Below are 20,004 nucleotides of genomic sequence, written 5' to 3' on the forward strand. Positions count from 1 at the left end.
TATGCCGGATGAACAAAAAGTGTGCCATTTATTGAAAAACATATGGTTTGGTATAACATGAAAACTTCTCTAGTGTTTTAAACATTTCTCACATAACCCCTCCCCCAAACCCCCACTTCAAGCTCTGGATCCGCGCCTGCCCATAGTGCTTATTACATTATAAAATAAAATGGTATTCATCTTCAATTGTTGAAATAAAGATGAATTGTTAAAAAAAAGCATTGACACCAGTTTAAAGTTATCGTTCATAGAAGACAGTTATGATTTATTCTATAATTCTCTTTTTAAAACGTAATATAATTTTACCTCTTGGAGTTTTTCTATATGTTACTTCTGTAATCGGATTTTGAAGAACCCCATGGACACCACATACTCTCAAATGTCTTTCAATGAATAATGATAGTATGTAAACTCTTGTGTTGTTAGTAAGGAAATGAAATATCAAAAGCATTTGTTTCTCAATTTTTATCTCAAAATAGGGTTCTTTAAATAAAAAAAAAGGCTTGCATAGCAATTTCCTTAAAAACTAAATATATATAACAAAGGCAAAGTTTTAAAACACAAAATTTATTTTTTATTTTTCTTTCATAAACTTGAATTTATACCACGCTAAACCGTTAGGTTAACAACCATTGATTAATCAAACCATTGATTAATCAATAAGTAACGATCAAAAGACAATTGTTTATTGGATTAGGTTGATTGAACATGATGATTCGGGAATCTGCAATAAACCGTTGGTCACGTGGCGAGTGGCAGGCGTTGATTAAAAAGTCATTTAACTTCAAAATTACAAAATCTATTGATACCTAACTTTATAGATTTGAGGTATTTAATCATATCCTCTTATATTCATGTTCGCTGTGATCTTAAAACATCGTTTTAGTGTCCTTCATGAAAAAACTTTCTTCTTAGTGCACTAAGAAGTCTTTTGCGGTATTTCTACACGCCGAAATATATGGCCTTATTATTGGTAATATACCATATTAGTGTCACTAATGGCTTAACGTGTTACCAAATTAAAAAGAAGAAATAGGCTCAAAACCGCATTTTTAACTTTAGATTTTTTTTCAATCCCAAAATAGAGAAGAGGTCCGGTATACAGACTTATTAAAAAGTCCAGATGAGAAGTTTAACTTGCTTTTCTATTCCCGGCACTTTTAACTTAACGCATGCAAAAAAAATGCAGAACCTGGTTACAGTTGCGCATTGACAAATTATAATCTTTCGATTAAATGATCTTAAATCTATATGGTCTTTATTTTAAAAGTTATAAAATCTAAATGTAAAGTGATCTAAAATGTTCAATATTAATGAGTATTTTCGCTGTGAAATGAATCTAAGGTCGTCTAAAAGTGTATACATGTGTATTTGACCCGACTACTGACTACATAGTAAACTATTCATTATGTACCTATAAGGGGGGTCTGAGCGGGACTCGGGATTGTCGAGGCGTATTTTTTGTAAACGTGACACTATGAGGGAGGGTAGGAGGGGTACTGATCCCGAAATCCCGATCTTAAAAACACGAAATCCCGAAATCCCGAAATCCCGGGCTTAAAAAACACGAAATCCAGAGGTCCCGAAATTCGAAAAAAGAATTATCGTATCCCGAAAGGGTCAATCCCGAAATCCAGAGCTTAAAAACACCCGACCCCACAGTCCCGATAAAGGTCCTATCCTCCCTCAAATTATTGTGTCGTGAAAACGCGAAATGAAGTTTAGCGGGACATGGGAAATTACAAAAATAGCAGAATTGTTCACTTACATAGTGTACGCGGGATGGCATCATGCGAGAATCTAAAAAAATAAGTAGTAACTAAGCGGGATCCGTGAACAGAACCCCCAATGAGACCCCCATTAGTTGTGGCTTATTTTGGTCTTTTTAGTTAGTTTCTTTCCCCTACATTACTTGACCGTTTTTGTAAAACAACAGCACTCGAGGTCTGACAGTATTTTACCAAGAAATGCACAAAATATTCAAAAAGAAGGCCTAGAAAATTTAAATATTGGTATGCACACATACTCCCCTATCAGCACAGACAATTATATTTTTGTAAAGGCGCCGAACTCGTTTCTAATATTTATAATAGAACCGAAAAGAAAATGGAAATGAGGAATGTATCAAAGAGATAACAACATGACCAAAGAGCAGATAACAGCCATAGGTCACCGATGGGTCCTCATTGCAACGAGAAATTCCGCAACCTGAGACTGGGGTGGATCTAGTCATATAAAGGAGGGGTTCCTAACCCAGGACAATTTTTTTTTTTTGGGGGGGGGGGGGGGGTGTCCAACTACATGTCCCTATTCAAATGCATTGATCGTCCAATAAAGAAAGGGGGGTTCCAACATGTCCAACCTTCAGCCCCCCCCCCTGGATCCGTGCCTGTGAGGCATGCTTTAGCTTGCCATTAAACAAAAATGTATAATAGTTGAGTGATAATGGACGTCATACTAAACTCTTCAATATAAAAAAAAGAAACTAAAATAAAAATCATACAAAGGTCACAAAGGCCATAACTTCTGGCTCCTGAATTAGGAAAAGTGCAAAATGCAGTGAGGATAAAAGCCTTTACTGTAAATTCCTGAAATTACAATTATATAAATCATCTCACATCTTTGTGCATTTCTTGAAATTGGTCATATTAATAAATGCATGCAATATTTTCAGAAAATTTCAATATATAGGCTTTTAAAAGTCAATCTTGTGCATGGTTATCAATGATTATACTCGCACAATTAACACATGTGGTTCTCAAAACTCAGAGGTGTCTATGCTATTTATGACAACATTTTAATCAAGTATAAATTTACAAAATATGTTAAGAACTATATGATTTTTAGGTTTTTAAGCATAGATATAGTAGGTCAGGATCTGCGAACTCTCACTGACTGACTGAGCACATGAATTCAACACTAGTTTTTTGGTGATGTTGGTGTTGCTTAGTGTTTTGTTTTGTTTTTCTTTTCTGCATCTTATGTTTTGCCTTGGCATTGTCAGTTTCTCTTTCATTGCCTTTGTTTTTTTTTGTTATGTTAAATAACAAGTCACAAGAGAGAAAAAACAAAAAAAAATGTGAAAAAATGGCTTAGTTCAGTATATATTAAGGACAGAGATAACAAATAGCTAAATAAGAAAAAAGAAAAAAGAAAATTCCTTTTCTATGTACAGTCAATTGTCTGATAATCTAGAAGATAGCCTGATTTGGTCTAATTCTCCTGAATTCTAGCAGGTACTTTATTCCAACTTTTTTAATTCAAACAAACCATGTCTTAGATAGTCTTGGAATTAGAATACATTAATCATAAAATTTTCATAATACTTTGGTGAATTATCTATTGATATAATCATGATAATTAAGCTCCTTTTTAATTTTTAGGGATTTTAAATTTTTAATTTAAAGTTAGGGATTTTATTCATAAAAGGGGGGATTTTTCCAGTACGTATACTATTAATAATGCTTTGAGCAATTTTCATGAAACTTGGTGAATTATTTTTGTATAACATAAACATGATAATTTTCCTTTTAATTTAAAAAAAAAATCTGATTTATGTCATTGTACTATCATGACTTGGGATTAGGATAGTCTCAAGAATGCTTTCACAAATTTTTTTGAAACTTTGGTGAATTGTTTTTATATCTTGACAAACTCCCTTTTTATTGTTATGACCCAAAGTGGAGGGGGCATAATGTTTAACACTTGTCAGATCGTTTGTCCGTCTGTCCCAAAGTTGTTTTTTGTTCTCTTACAGTACTTTAGTTTGCCTCAACCAAATTCAATTAAACTTTTACAAAAGCTTGTTATCACAATTCTCATATCAAGTTTGAATTTTGGTGATGTCAGTGTTACTGTACTAGAGTATCAGAGTTATGCCCCTTTAGAAATGGGGAAAATATGCTGAATTTTTGGTTTCCTGTTCTCTAAAATTTAGTTTGTCTCAACCAAATGTTATGAAATCAATACACAATGCTTATCATCACAAAATACAGATTAAGTTTGAATTTTGGTAGTGTCTCTTTTACTAAATTCTATAGTTATGTTCTTTAAAAATGGAAAAAAATGTTTCGGCCTTCTAACTTAAGTTTCCCTCAACCAAATTTTATTAAACTTTAAAAAAATACTTTTTATCACAATTTTAATCAGATCAATTTCAAATTTTGGTAGTAAAACTTTTACCGTTCTTCAGTTATGTTCCTTTAAACCTTTGAATAATATGCAAGCTGGAGTATCATTCCCTATTTATCATGTATATTTTTTTATAAGATGCAGAGTTAAGGAACTTTAGTTGTTGCAAAGTTATTTTAAAATTGTCCATTTTCAAAAACTTTGAAAGGTTTTAGAAATTTATGGATTTGTTAAAAAAATCACAGCCTTAAACTTATAGTCACTTGAGATATATATCTATAAATGGAGCCAAATTATATACATGTTTTATGTCAATAAATACCACTGTTTGTGCATGTTTTTTTTTTTTGGAGGGCAGGGGTCTTATTTGCACAGTGCTCATAGTTTTTTAGTCGATCATTAAAATTCATTTAAACCTTAAAGACCAGCTATAAGGGCAAGAAGCTTATCAAGCACTCATGGTTTAGATTTTTATTAAACACACATTAATATACATAATGTACATTAAACAGAAAAAAATATTGATGCAAGATGTCATTCAACTTTTACTCTTTTATGTATAGGACAAGAACTATAGAAGATACAGAGAAATTATATACAGCAGAAATGATAGGCAATGTAAAATTTGCAGAAGCCAACTAAACCTAAATGGTAAGGCACCTTTTAATTTAAAAAAAGTTATTGAACTTGAAAGATGATTACTAGTATCATGATTACTATAAAAATTAAAAGATGTGGTATATTAAATATGAAAACTATCATGGCTTTGAGAAAGCAATTGTAGGCCTGTTACGACCTTCAATAATGAGAAAATCCATACCCTATACTATAGTCAAAGTAGGCAGCTATAAAAGACCTAAAGATGAAACATTGAAACAATCCAAACTGTAAAACTAATCATGGTAATTGCCTAGTTTATAACAAAATAAATTACAAAAAATAAATATGACCGGTATGAAACAACAACAACAACAACCACTAAATTTTAGTGTGAGACTAAACTGACAAAAGCTACAGGCTCTGAACTTTGGACAGGCACAATAGGAATATGGCAAGGTTATATAAAAATAAGATGTGGTATGATTGCCAATAAGACAACTCTCCACCAGACAACCAATGATGTAAATTTCATGCAAACACGGACTTGACTTCTGTAAATCAACTAATTTTTCGTGAATACTTTATTTGGCATTTTATACTTTCTAGTCTACATCGCAGTTATTTATTTTTCTCGAGTTCAAGTTTACTTAATGTATTTTAATAAGAAAAGATACACATGAAAAACATTTATTGCTGTTTCTCTCTCCATTTATAACATTTTATTTGTTTATTTTGTGTATTTATAGGTGATCAGACATCTTGGTTTTCATGATCAATAGGTCATTACTGAAGAGGAAACTTATAGTTGAAATTTATTTACATAGTGCATAATTGGATTAATTTGAAATGGAATGTGTGCTTTCCTGCAAAAAAGAAATAGGAAATTTCAACATTATCACATGATAATGACCATAAACAAAATGGAGTTCTATCATAGATACACAAAAACACTATTGCATAAAAGCAACAACATATCTTAATCAAAAGAAAGGAGAATGCTGAACAAATACTATTTTGTTGTTGAAAAAAGGAACACCAGTTTTATCCACTCATTTACATCGCTCCCTCATATCAAATATACAGAAGAAGATCATTGAAGAACAATTTGCAAAAATGATTTCTCTTAGAATTGAAGGGAATTGTTTAGTGAATGGAATAATGTATTCACTGAATTCTTACGTAGTGGATTGAATAACTGTACACAAGCTGCAACAGAAGAAATTCTAATTTAAAATAACATGAAAAGTGTTTATTTTATTATTTAATCTGCAAATATATAAACAAATTCTTTAGAACACCACAAATGGTATGACATTCAAATTGGTTGCTTATTAATGTATCGCATTGAAACAATTACAAAGAAAATAGAAGCATTTGCTCCAAAAAAAATTATAAATCAAAGTTAAATTTATAAAAAAAGTATAAACAATACCTAGATCTAAACAGTCAGACTGTATTATTTTCAATGTCATTAAAATGTTGAGTCAAACATTTATTAAAGTTTTAAATATCATTTGCATCAATTATACAGTCTTGTAATAATTATATTCATACTGTTTGTATACATGGTGTAGTGAAGAAATGTTCAACAAGTAAAAATAAGGGAAAACATTTCCTTAAGGGAAATTTGATCTTCAGAAATTTCCTTAGAGGAAATTTGAAGAACAATGATTTCCCTAGAGGAAATTTGTTGTCTTGAATTTTCCTCCAAGGAAAAGTGTTTGTCAAAAATTTCCTCACAGGAAAAAGTATTTCCTCCAAGGAAAATTTGAAGCTACAAATTTCCTCACAGGAAAAAGTATTTCCTCCAAGGAAAATTTGAAGCTGCAAATTTCCTCAAAGGAAAAAGAATTTCCTCTAAGGAAAAAGAATTTCCTCTAAGGAAATAGAATTTCCTCAAAGGAAATAATTATGCAGCAAATTCCCTAAGGGAAATCTTTTTCCCTTGAGGAAAAAACAATTTCCCTTGAGGAAAAATCTTTTTCCTTCAGGGAAATTTGATTTCCCTTGAGGAAAAGTACTTTTCCTCTGAGGAAATTGTTGAAAAAAGGGGCATAACTTTTTCAACAGTGGTGCTAGATCCAAAAAATTTTAGGACAAATATCAGGGAACCAATACCAACCAAGTTATCAACTTTGTTTTGACTTAACTCCAAAAATTAAGGTGACAACTTTTGCACTCAGCGGAATTGCAAACTTGTCCCGGAGACTGTTCCAGACTCTTGTAATTTGTTAGATTCACAACCTTTCTAAATTTTTCGATCGCAAAAAAAAAAGGCACGGATGTTTGCGCTACTCCTGTTTTCACGTGATTATCCTTCAACATTATAACATGTCTAAACCTTGTCATTAAATTTTCCAGCTCTTACTTTGTACAATGTAGCTTTCGTCATTTTGTATTGTTTTATTGTTACTGGTTTTGCAGTTTAATCGCCTTTCATCTAGTCAATATTTAGCCAGACTAGCATACAGTAGCTTTATATATACTTCAACTCAACTACATTCCGTATGTGCTTCTCCCAAGTCAAGCGCTTATAAATCAGTTGCTGTCGTTGGTTCGTGTCTGTCATATATGTTTTTTCGTAAACTGTTTTGTTAGAAAATAGACAGTTGTTTTTCTCTTTTGAATTGTTTCACATTTTACATGTCGGGGTCTTTTAAAGACGACTATACGGTATGAGTTTAACTCGTTGTTGAAGGCCGTACGGTTAATGTGAATTCTAGGGATCAGTTGTCTCATTGGACATTTTACCATATCTCCTTGTTCTTATATGTAAATTCCATTCTGGAAGATGTACGGAAAGACGTAAGATGCACGCAATTTATAATATTTATTGATTGTTGATGTTGATTTATTTGGTTAAGATTCATGGATTAATAGAAATTTTCAAGAAAAGAAAAAAATGAAATTAAATTGGTTTGTACTTGATGAAACTAGAGTCGAATGAAAGCCGGGACATTTGACTGCCATTTAAAAAATGGTATGTCTGACAGAAGCAAACAATTTCCATTGCAACAGGCCAACTATGTATTGGACCCTCGAATTGGTCTCTACGTTGTACTTTCATTACACGAGACATCAGGTTTTATGTCTGCTTTACGACCAAATGGTATCTGCTTTGTTTTAGGCAATACTATCGCTTTAGTAGTTCAATGAAGTATTTGTGGTGAGGGGTACCGTATTTCTAAAACACCATAAGCAATATATTGATGTATATATGCCACAAAAATACCGATATGAGAACATTTAAAACATGAATCCTGAATGTTTAACTTCCTAGATATTTTGCGACAAAGAAAGAATGGGGGAAAATAATAAAATATAGAAAGAAAACGGAAACGGGAAGAAATGAAACAAAAGGAGAATTTACAAATGTATAAATATGCAAAAAAGGAGAGGAATATGAATTCTAAATCTAACTTATATTTTAAATATATCTGTGTAAATTTTGAAATTAATATATCGGATTCATTAATGCGAAATGCTGCCGAAAGGAAAATTATCAATTATGGCCTGGAAAGACTGACAACTGCTGTAAATGATAATCAATAAAAAATCTCTATACGACCAAATTGAATTTCATTTGTAAAACTATGCATTTTTTCAGACAAATCGAAATCGGTTACCGAATTCACAACAGTAAATTGACCTCATCAATAATATGCTTGAACGCCTGAAACTTTCCTCGAAATCGCCTTATTTAAGTAGTACCAACATCGTGCGTAACGTCTCAACAAATATGTTGGAAACATTTGCCACAAGACATCAAACACCAACAACGTCCGGAATATGTACGAATGATGTATGAAATATTTGCCACTTGATATGAATGAAATAATTGCCATCCGATATCAACAACTTCCAGACCATGTATGACATATTTGCCACTGGATATTAACATTAAATATAAAATATACAAAATGTTTATGTTTATCGTTAATTATTCACCTCCTAATCAAAACAAAGAAATACTTTTCTTTACAAAACCGCAAGTTCTCTTTGAACGTTTACACCCTCTGAACATCGATTTCTAGACAATACGGAAATTCTTGATAAAAAAAAGGAAAATAAGATTTCTGTCAAATATAATCGGAAGTCTGCCCTAGCTGTTTCAAAAAGGAAAAGTAACGGGTCTTTTTATTAATGAAATATCCGCCATGAAAAGTCAAGAAAAGAGTAGACATTGGTCGATTGAGTGTAGATGAAAAGTGCACTACATGTAAGTCGGTGCGAGATAAGTTGCTAATTGCATTAAAGCTAGGTTCACACTGCCGATCAGATCAACTTGATCAAGCCCGATCAAGACAAATTACGTGATCGGGAGACTGGTCTGACTCAATCGACAAGGATGTTCGTGATAGTCTACCCTACTCGTCATCGATCTGACTATCTACCCGAGAGTTTTTGACATGTCAAAAACAAACAAGTAAGGACCGAGAAGCAAGTCACTCGAGAAGAAATCGAGAATTCGTCGAGTAGCGGTCGAATTGATCGGGAAAGGATCGTGTAGAGATTGAGTTTGGTCGGAATACAACAAAATTTCCGATCAGTACTCGATCATTTCGATCTTTGCTCGACTAATGTCCGATCATTTCCAGATTAACTCGACCAATGTCCGATCGCTCCCAGATCACTGCGACTTCTATATTTATTTTACCCCAGACCAACTCGACCAATACCCGATCCCTTCGCGACAACATTCGACCACTCTTCGATCTCTACTCGCCCATACACGAGAACACATGACTGCTACACAATTCTCTAAACGTTTGTGCAGATCTGATTAACTCTCATAACTCTGTACCCGCAAAAATATATTGGCAACATCATATTTAACTGTACAAAAATTCCTCTATGTACAGTACGTGTCTTTACTTTTGCAAGGAGAGGTAACATTTTAAAAGAGAGGCAAAAGACACCAAAGGAACAATCAAACTCAAAGGTCGAAAACAAAGTAACACAGCCATAGCAAAAAAACGAAAACCGACGAGAAGACAAACAGCAGTCCACATAACATAGAAAACTAAAAACTTAGCAACACATAACCCTACAAAAACCTGGGATGAACTCATGTGTTCCGGAAGGGAAGAATATCCTGCAATCTTGGCACCGGTTGATTTTTCAAATATGAAAGTAATTGTGCACTAATATTCATTATTAGACTGCTGACGACTAAGTTATCTTTCGAAGTTGGTGTATAAGAACATCGATCAAGATTATATTTACCTGTTTTATGGGCTTTTTTCTGTTTTGTCTGTCCGTATTTTTCGTTTGTCCAGAAATGTTTGTACTAGTATATACAAAGAAGATGTGGTACGATTGCCAACGAGCGACTATTCACAGAACACCAAATGACATAGAAATGATTAATAACAACTATAGGTCAAATTACTGTCATTTTTTTTTTTATTCGAACCTTTTTTACGTAATTTCACACAAAAAGGAGACAAATATTTTTTTTATTTGGAGCGAATTTCGTTCTTACGTATCCACTAACGATGCAAACAGTTCAGCGTGCACACGTTTTAATCATTTGTTTCTAACATACCTTTGCAAAGTTTGCATAAACTTTGACATCGCTGCTAATGCGTCTTCTGTTTGTCGGTTGTCGTTTTGTTAGTTCAAACGATGCATTGCTTTCTAACTTTAACATTAAATCAATTATCTAAACATGTTCTTGCTTGTCATAACTCAAAATATTGTCTAAAGTTACTCAAAAAAAGACCAATACAACTACCATTACATATCAGTGTCCACTATGAGGAAGTTTTTGTAAGCATTGGGTTCCTCTTTGTTAAGTTAGTACAAGTCTCTCATACTGCCCACATGTGGTCGGCGTGTCAGCCACTGCCTCACTTAGATTTCTCGGCGCCCGTTGCTGTCTACACCTGCTTGTTCGTCTTCTTTTCGCTCTCCAAGCACCGTTACGGCTATTTACCTGTCTCTCTGAGCTCTTACCACCTTGCCCACAAATCCAATTGCTTTATTTCTATATAGATATTTCAAATGCATGATTTTATTTGGACCTTCTACTGAATATAACCGAATATACGGAAAATGTGTCCATGGGACACTGATAATACCCCAGCTAGCATATATAACATTATAAAGGGTCATTACTCAAGAACGGCCACCCAAATTTGCATTTGAACTGTGTTTTATGGAAAAAAGCATTGTGTATACGGCGTTTCATAAAATTAGGTTGAGGCAAAATAAAATTAGAGAACGGAAACTAATATTGTTGGGACGTACTCACATACGTACGGACGGACAAGGGTAACACGTAATGCCCACTCCGAAGCGGCGGGGAATAAAAGTTTTTGACGTTTTTATACTAAAATTGTGCATACTCGACCAATTCCCGATTATCCCTACGACCCATATACGATCAGGTCGATCTGGTCTGGTCGAGATCAGACTGAGATCGTGAAAAAATGGATTTGGTCTAGCTAGTCAAGTAAAGATCGTGTAAAGATCGTGAATTGATCGGAATTATCGAATAAGTATTAATTTTGTTGTCGGGATGGAGTCCTGATGGGGTCGTGAATTGTCGAGTTAAGGTCGTGTACATTCGGATGGCGGTCGGGTAGAAGTCGTAAACAGGCCCGATCAAGAAGTTGGTTGAGCTTGGTCGTGGAAATTTAGACAATCGGGTTCATCGAGTTGATCTGATCGGCAGTGTGAACCTAGCTTTACAGTGCAATCTCGCGATCGAAAAACAAAATAACTTGTTCTCAATTTCATTTCACAAAAGTACAGGTACGATTTTTGTCCCATTTTTTTACACTCGTATTTCTTCGTGAGATTTTACACAACAGATTGATATAAATATTTTCCTTATACATTACAACAGGATTGTGTACAGTCATTTTCTACGCTATAATTAATATATAACGACCTTGACGAATACACATCGTTTACGTAATTGAGTTTAATCAATTAGGTGTTTCGATCTTAAACTTGTAACGTACTTATTATACTAATATATCTATAATACTAAAATTACGAGGTCCAATTTGTCAGCCGTCATCACGTAAAAACGACGAATCAAAGAATTCAACTTTATATACAACTAATATAGTACAAAGGTGTAGATTAAAAATTACACCACTCCAGGCCCTTTTGTTTTCCACGTAATTAATATCGCCAATAATTAGGAAGTTCCGGGTCGAGTCCGATACCGATACCAATAGTATAATTACCTATTACCTTATCTGTACGTTCCGCATCTGACAGGCGCACCACCAAACGGTGTATTCAGGATTAATATGCTATATAAACGGGTCATAATCACAGGGTTGACACTACTAAATTGTCAAATTGTTACCTATTGTAGTATTTTAATCCGTAAGACTTTCTAAGATAACAATACGAATACTAAAAATCTGGACTAAAAATAAGTTTCAATTTGTTAGCGGTAAAACAGCGAATCAAAGAATTCAACTTTATTTATAACTAATATAGGACAATGCTGTTGATTAAAAAATACTCCATTCCAGGACCTTTGTTTTCCAAATATTTAATATTACCAATAATTGATAAGTTCCAGTTCGACGGGTTCAAACAGAACTTGAAGATTTGAAAGCAGAGAAAATTGTGTATCTTATAATCGGCATGCCTTTATCAGATGACAGTACTAATACTAAGATAAGGCTTGCGCATAGTTATATACTTTAATTCAGTCACGGACCCGCGATATCACGGGTGTATAATGTTAAAGTTCGTTATACGCCATATCCTCGGCCTAGTTTGCTTTGACGGGTCTTTAAAATTCCTTTCTAGATTTGATCACAGGTGCTTGAGGAAAGGACCCCCTTTTTCTAATACTTGTTTGTATGTTTTAACTTTTCTAGTATAAATTCTGTAATATTTATAGCTTATTGACATTTATCATATGTGGTCTTTTACTTATCCATACCATTATATAGTATCTGACATTAACAACACTTTAGATTACAAATATTGTCCCTTAATGGTTGTCTTTCGATCCTGTCTTGTGGAAAATAATAGAGGGTCAAAATGTATACAGCACTATTACTTCAATTATATCGTATAAATAAGAAAATGAACACATTGCATAAGTTAAAATATTACAGAAAATTTAGGATAAAAAAATCAAAACACATAAAAAAATAATTAGAAAAAGTGGGGCGAAGTCAAGATACAAACACGATTAGTAAAAAATTATGAAAATGAAGGTCATAGTAATTTATGGCACATAATTCCTAATATGCAGCACGTTCTAAAATTAAGCAAAGGAACAGCTACCGCTTATATATTATGTGTTTGTCTTCCTCTTAGTCACAGTGAGGCCATACTATAAACATTGACAAAAAAGCTACATTCCAAAGTTGAGAACGACACTAAGCACAAGTTTGAGTAGAATTATTTGTTATACTAGAACACACCCGTGATATCGCGGGTCCGTGACTTAATTAAAGTATATAAATGTGCGTAAGCCTTATTTTAGTATTGGTATTGTCATCTGATTAAGTCATGCCGATTATAAGATATAAGTTTTCTCTGCTTTCAAATCTTTCTGTTTGAACCCGTCGACCTGGAACTTACCAATTATTGGTAATATTGCTTGAGGAAAGGACCCCCTTTTTCTAATACTTGTTTGTATGGTTTAACTTTTCTAGTATAAATTCTGTAATAAATCAAATCAAATATATTGTATTGCTAATCAAAGCGCCCACAAGCTGCAGAACAATCAACATTAATTACATACAAATGATTACAAGTGATTCAATATGATTAAGACACAATGTTATATTTTTTTTTTTTATTAAGACAAGTAGAAAAATACAACAAGCACAGTGTTTAATATAACTAGGTTAAGAAAAGGGGGGGGGGGGTCACTGGGTATTACTATATCTATATATTATTTAAGGAAACTTTCCTATATGAGGATAAATTTTCCAATAATTCTCCGAATTTCTGGAGTATGAAAATATCTTCAGAAGACATTAGCCAAATGAATTGTGATTTAATATCTAAACTACTTAAATTTTTAAACCGTTGTTTTATTTCATTTAAAAAGTTGAAACGAATATTTGAAAGTTTGTGGCACTGAAGAGGAAAACGAATTTCATTCTCAACATCAGTACCACACAATTTACAGATACGTTCTGACACTGTCAGATTTTTGTACCTTCCCCTCTCGATCTCTAAATCGTGAGCACTGATACGGAATTTCGTTTAGTAATTTCTATATCTAAAATTTTCCTGCAAAAGATAATTTTCTAAGAAAAATCTGCTTTTAAAAAGTCTATAAGTTCTAAGTTTGTTCCCATATAGTTTATTGCCTCTAAAATCATTATTAAGCTCAGTTTGCCATATTATTGCATCTTTTTGCATAAATAGTTTTTTAACTTTGTCTTTAAATTAAGTGCATACTTTTCATTGATGCTAAAGTATTTAAATAAAGTTTTAATAATTGTATATCAGTTCTTTTTCTGCTCTTCATGTAGAGACTTTGAGAGGTTGAAAGCCTCTTTTAATAATAATTCATCAGATTTTTTTAACGTATATATAGTATTTAAACATATTTAATAAAACCTCCAAAAATAGAGGATATCTGCCCAGTTCACCCATAACTGCAATATTTGTTGCTTTTTTACTTGCCCCAAGTATAAATTTACAAAAGCTTAAATGAGCCTTCTCTACTGCCAGGTCTCCACATAGTTTTCTGAAATAGTTATCCCCTTGAGTGTTTAGTTTGTGAAAGTTAATGTCAACCCATATTTCACTGCCATACATTAATTAGGGTGCATTTCTTTCTAACACAAACGATGCAAACGACTAAGCGCGCACATGTTTTGATCATTTGTTTCTAACATACGTTTGCAAAGTTTACATAATCTTTGACAAACTATGCAATCGCTAAAGATGCGTCTACAGTTTGTCGTTCGTCGTTTGTTAGTACAAACACTGCATTTGTTTCTAACTTGAACTTGATTAAACGATATATTTTTTCTATGTTTGTAAAAAATCTGTTTACCAACAACATGTGCATGCATAATTGAAAGTTCAAACAGGGGGGGGGGGGGGGGGGGTAAAGACTTATTAAACGTTGTATTTGTTTCTACTTTCGTATTTAATCTACACCATTGTCCTATATTAGCTATATATAAAATTGAAATCTTTGATTTGTCGTTTTTACTCCATGACGGCTGATAAATTGGACCTCGTTATTTTAGTATTATAGATATGTTAACATCGTTGCATTAATGCATACGGGGCGAATCTCGGGTTTTCTAAAAGGGGCGTAATTATAGAAAACGATGTATATAGAGTCGAGTAGAACGTTACGAGGAAAGTTTTGAACGTCTTTATTATGCACATAAATATAAATATGTCCTTATAAAAGGGGGCGCAGATGAGGTCCTAGCTTGCATATAACGTTATAAAGAGACATAACTGCAGAACTATAAAATTGACGCCATCCAAATACGAACTTGATCTGTGTTTAATGGTAATCATTATGAAAAAATGACACTTTCGGAATGGTATGATGAAACACTTGTTAGTATGAGACCAAACATCGTGTATGAAAAAAGCAACACAACTTGTCAAAAACCTATTATTTCTAATCAAAATGGATCCACAAAGAAATATAAAAAAAGGATCGCAGAATAACATATAGAATGACCATTATGTTTTTGTTATCAGTTGGTTATATTTGCCTGTGTTATATACCTAAATTAATATTAATCATCATTTTTTTTTTAAATCTACAAAAACTATTCTGAAGATTTTCCAACTTTACAAAGATCAGCTTCGATGTTTGTTTATGAAATACTTTCATAAATAACATTGTGAATCATTTTATGGAGCTACCATTTAATTTTAGTTGTAGTCTCTGTCCTGCTGCCTTTGTATGTTTAAGATTTCTTAAAAAAAAGAAGTGTAAATGCAAGAAATATTGTTTTCAAATACCACTACGTACATTATTTCCATCGAGATCAAAGGTTTCTTGTAAATATTGCATATATGTAGATTGTACCCTGGCCTAATGAAGGTAACTGAAGATCAGGATACCGACCTTTCAAGATACTGGTAGGCACTAGTGTCCTCCCTGATGGACTGTGTTGATTGACAGCCCTGACGGAGTAGAACCAAAAGTGCTAATTCTTGTGGGCTTGAAGTAGCCCAGAAGAATTTATTTTGGATGAGTAAACGCTTTCTCTTTTCTTTTCATTCTGTGTTTACTCTCATACTATATCCCTCACTCTCTCTTTTGTGAAAATTCTATCTCTCTTACTGTTGCTTGCTCTTTTTATCTCTCTATGTTTCTTTTTCTACCTCATTTTCTTTTTTTTTCTTTTCTTTCTTTCCTTGTTGTCCTATGTGTGGTAGAGAGCAGAAGCAGAATGAGAGAGAGCAAGAAGAAGTGAGAGACCAACTAATATCCAGCGAGCGAGAAGTGAGAAAGAGGAGCAATAGAGTGTGAGAAAGAGAGAGTGAGAGTGACTAGTTGTGTGTATGTGTGTGAGAAAGAGAGAAAGAGTGAATAGTGTGTGTGAGAAAGAGAGTGAGAGCGACTAGTTGTGTGTGAGTGTGTGTGAGAAAGAGAGTGAGAGCGACTAGTGTGTGTGTGTGAGAGAGAAAGAGAGTGAGAGCGACTAGTTGTGTGTGTGTGTGAGAGAGAAAGAGAGTGAGAGCGACTAGTTGTGTGTGAGTGTGTGTGAGAAAGAGAGTGAGAGCGACTAGTTGTGTGTGAGTGTGTGTGAGAAAGAGAGTGAGAGCGACTAGTTGTGTGTGTGTGAGAGAGAGAAAGAGAGTGAGAGCGACTAGTTGTGTGTGTGTGAGAGAGAGAAAGAGAGTGAGAGCGACTAGTTGTGTGTGTGTGAGAGAGAGAAAGAGAGTGAGAGCGACTAGTTGTGTGTGTGTGTGAGAGAGAAAGAGAGTGAGAGCGACTAGTTGTGTGTGTGTGTGAGAGAGAGAAAGAGAGTGAGAGCGACTAGTTGTGTGTGTGTGTGAGAGAGAAAGAGAGTGAGAGCGACTAGTTGTGTGTGTGTGAGAGAGAGAAAGAGAGTGAGAGCGACTAGTTGTGTGTGAGTGTGTGTGAGAAAGAGAGTGAGAGCGACTAGTTGTGTGTGAGTGTGTGTGAGAAAGAGAGTGAGAGCGACTAGTTGTGTGTGTGTGAGAGAGAGAAAGAGAGTGATAGCGACTAGTTGTGTGTGTGTGTGAGAGAGAAAGAGAGTGAGAGCGACTAGTTGTGTGTGTGTGTGAGAGAGAGAAAGAGAGTGAGAGCGACTAGTTGTGTGTGTGTGAGAGAAAGAAAGAGAGTGAGAGCGACTAGTTGTGTGTGTGTGAGAGAGAGAAAGAGAGTGAGAGCGACTAGTTGTGTGTGTGTGTGAGAGAGAAAGAGAGAGTAGTGTGTGACAGAATGAGCGTGAAGAGTGTGTGTGTAAGAGAGTGAGTAGTGTGTGCATTTGACTTATAGATTGAGTGTGAGTAGGGCGTGTGAGAGAGTGAGTAGTGAGTGTGTGAAAGTGACTTGTGTGTGTGTGAGAGAGTAAAAGTGAGAGTGAGTAGTGTGTGTGTGTGAAAAGTGAGTAGTGTGTTCGTGTGACAGTGATAATGAGTAATGTGTGTGTGTGTGAGAGAGAGAGAGAGAGAGAGAGAGAGAGAGAGAGAGAGAGAGAGAGAGAGAGAGAGAGAGAGAGAGAGAGAGAGAGAGAGAAAGAGAGAGAGAGAGAGAGAGAGAGAGAGAGAGAGAGAGAGAGAGAGAGTGAGTAGTGTGTGTGAGAGAGAAAAAAAGAGTGTCAGAATGAGTAGTGTTTGTGAGAGGAATAGGAGTTGGAGTGAGAGAGGAAGAGAATTGCGCACGAGAGAGAGGAAGAGGAGCGTTATTGATAGAAAGAGATTGGTAGTGTGAGAAAGAGATTGCAAGAAGAGTGTGAAAGAAATAAAGCAGTTAGAGAGTAAAACAAATATGAATGACACGAACCGACAACAACAATTTGCTCACCGTACAACCCTTTCTTTTTAATTGTTATATAAGAATCAGTTGAAAATGGCCTACTCGTCAAATTGATACAATGTGAACGCCCGAAAACATACACAGAACAGACGTAGCAGGATATGCAATGATTATGCAATGCCAAAAATAGGAATTGGAAGAATGCAGTAGCATGAAAGTGCATATGTGTATAACAAAATTTATTTTAGGATATATTCACACCGTAAGAAGGTCCAAAAAAAGGTAAACAGAAATATCGAACTCGGAGGAAAATTCAAAACGGAGAGTCCTTTATCAATAGGCAAAATCAAAAGCTCAACCACATCAAACGAATGTATAACAAATGTCATATTTCTGGCTTGGTATATGACAGTCGCATTCAATTTCATTATATTGACAACGATATGTGTACAAAAAAAACAGACGCAATATGTAAAAATGTCAAACATAGGGATCCAACACTCAACGCTGTGTTATGATTTTAATCACGCTAAAACAAACAATTTTGTAACAAAGAAACACAAAAGGCATCTATTCAAAGCACATTAGCAAACTTGAAAGACAAAGATACAACGGTACATCGCCATCCAAAAAAAGGAATATGATAAATGATAAGGAAAGAAAAAACGTCCCTTTTGTTGCACATTTTTGTGTAAAATTTCTCCTGTAAAACTGAAATATCTAGAAAAAAGTAAAATCACACAAATACTGAACTCCGAGGAAACTTCAAAACTGAAAGTCCCTAATCAAATGGCAAAATCAAAAGCTGAAACACATCAAACGAATGGATAACAACTGGCATATTCCTGACTTGGTACAGACATTTTCTTATGTAGAAAATGGCGGATGGGACCTGGCTTTACAGCAAGCTAAACCCCTTACTTGTATGACATTCGCATACAATTCCATTTTATTGACATTGTGCGTGAACAAAACAGAAAAAAGGACAAGTAGTGCTGTTAATATTTGATTTATTAACAAAAAAAGTTCATTTAGAAATATATTGACATCCTATTTACAGAATTCATGATTTTTAAACGACAAATGCCATAGAAATAATGGTAAATGTTGTTGAATTAATCAATTAAATAGAGTTTAACCATAGACTTTGATTCATAACAGAACAAGAACAAGGCCGACAATAAAGGTCCACAGTTAGTGTAATAAAACCAGGTTAAATCCATCATTTTCTATATGAAACTGAAAGTCTCTAATCAAATGGCAAAATCAAAAGCTGCAACACATCAAACGAATGGATAACTACTGGCATATTCCTGACTTGGTACAGACATTTTCTTATGTAGAAAATGGCGGATGGGACCTGGCTTTACAGCAAGCTAAACCCCTTACTTGTATGACATTCGCATACAATTCCATTTTATTGACATCGATGCGTGAACAAAACCGAAGAAAAGGACAAGTAGTGCTGTTAATATTTGATTTATTAAAAAAAAAGGTTCATTTAGTAATATATCGGCATCCTGCTTACAGAATTCATGATTTTTAAACGACAAATGCCATAGAAATAATGGTAAATGTTGTTATGATTCAATGAGCCGAATTCAAAAAAATTAAATATGTTACCTTATTAAGAGCTAATCTGATCGTTTTGAGGGGGATCGGGAACTGCTCCAATCTTGTACAGAGTGTTGTCCATAAATATATGGCCCGATGACTTTAAAAAAAGATATAGGTATTATCAAATGGACGTTGAGCAACCAACAATCAATCAAATGTAGATTAACATTATTGGTTAGCCTAGTGTAAAAAAAGCTATCAATCCATGTGTGTTTAGCAATTCATTCATGTTTAGCATAGCAAGGGCGTTATTAGATTCATTTTTGATTTGATAATACCAAACTGTTATAACATGTATAATAAATTTGTGTTCTCAGTTTTTGCATGTGTTACAAACTTGTGTTTGTTTAACAAAGTACAATGATCTCCCTGGTGACAATTACCATTTGAAAATTAAAATTTTGAAATTTCTAGAACACAGCATTGGTGTTTTGCAATAGTTCAACACATTATATAAAAAAAAAAAGTATATATGCCAGGATAATAAAAGTTCTTATGGAGAATACTGCACATAATGTGCTTACTCTATTCTGCTTATTCTGCTTATTCCGCTTGTTTATCTTGGTTTTCTTTTAAATGTATGTTAGTTTGTTTGTAGATAATGATCAGCTACTACAGTAAAACTATCACTTAAAAATCTAAGAGCAACATACTCTCTTTGAAAAGAAATCATAAACATATGCCAGATTCATACTCAACGTTATTATTAAAAGACTTGAAATTTA

The 20,004-nt window shown here is 33.9% G+C and overlaps 1 long non-coding RNA gene across 1 annotated transcript; it reads left to right on the plus strand.

Moving 5' to 3' along the window:
• The first annotated feature begins 1,707 nt into the window (after positions 1–1,707).
• Positions 1,708–6,257, plus strand: LOC139527074 (uncharacterized). Its single transcript, XR_011665257.1, has 3 exons — positions 1,708–2,012; positions 4,695–4,782; positions 5,478–6,257. It is a non-coding gene; the product is annotated as an uncharacterized lncRNA (long non-coding RNA).
• The last annotated feature ends 13,747 nt before the right edge of the window (positions 6,258–20,004 follow it).

Source organism: Mytilus edulis, chromosome 6 (genome assembly GCF_963676685.1).
Source record: "Mytilus edulis chromosome 6, xbMytEdul2.2, whole genome shotgun sequence".
Taxonomy (NCBI): Eukaryota; Metazoa; Mollusca; class Bivalvia; order Mytilida; family Mytilidae; genus Mytilus; species Mytilus edulis.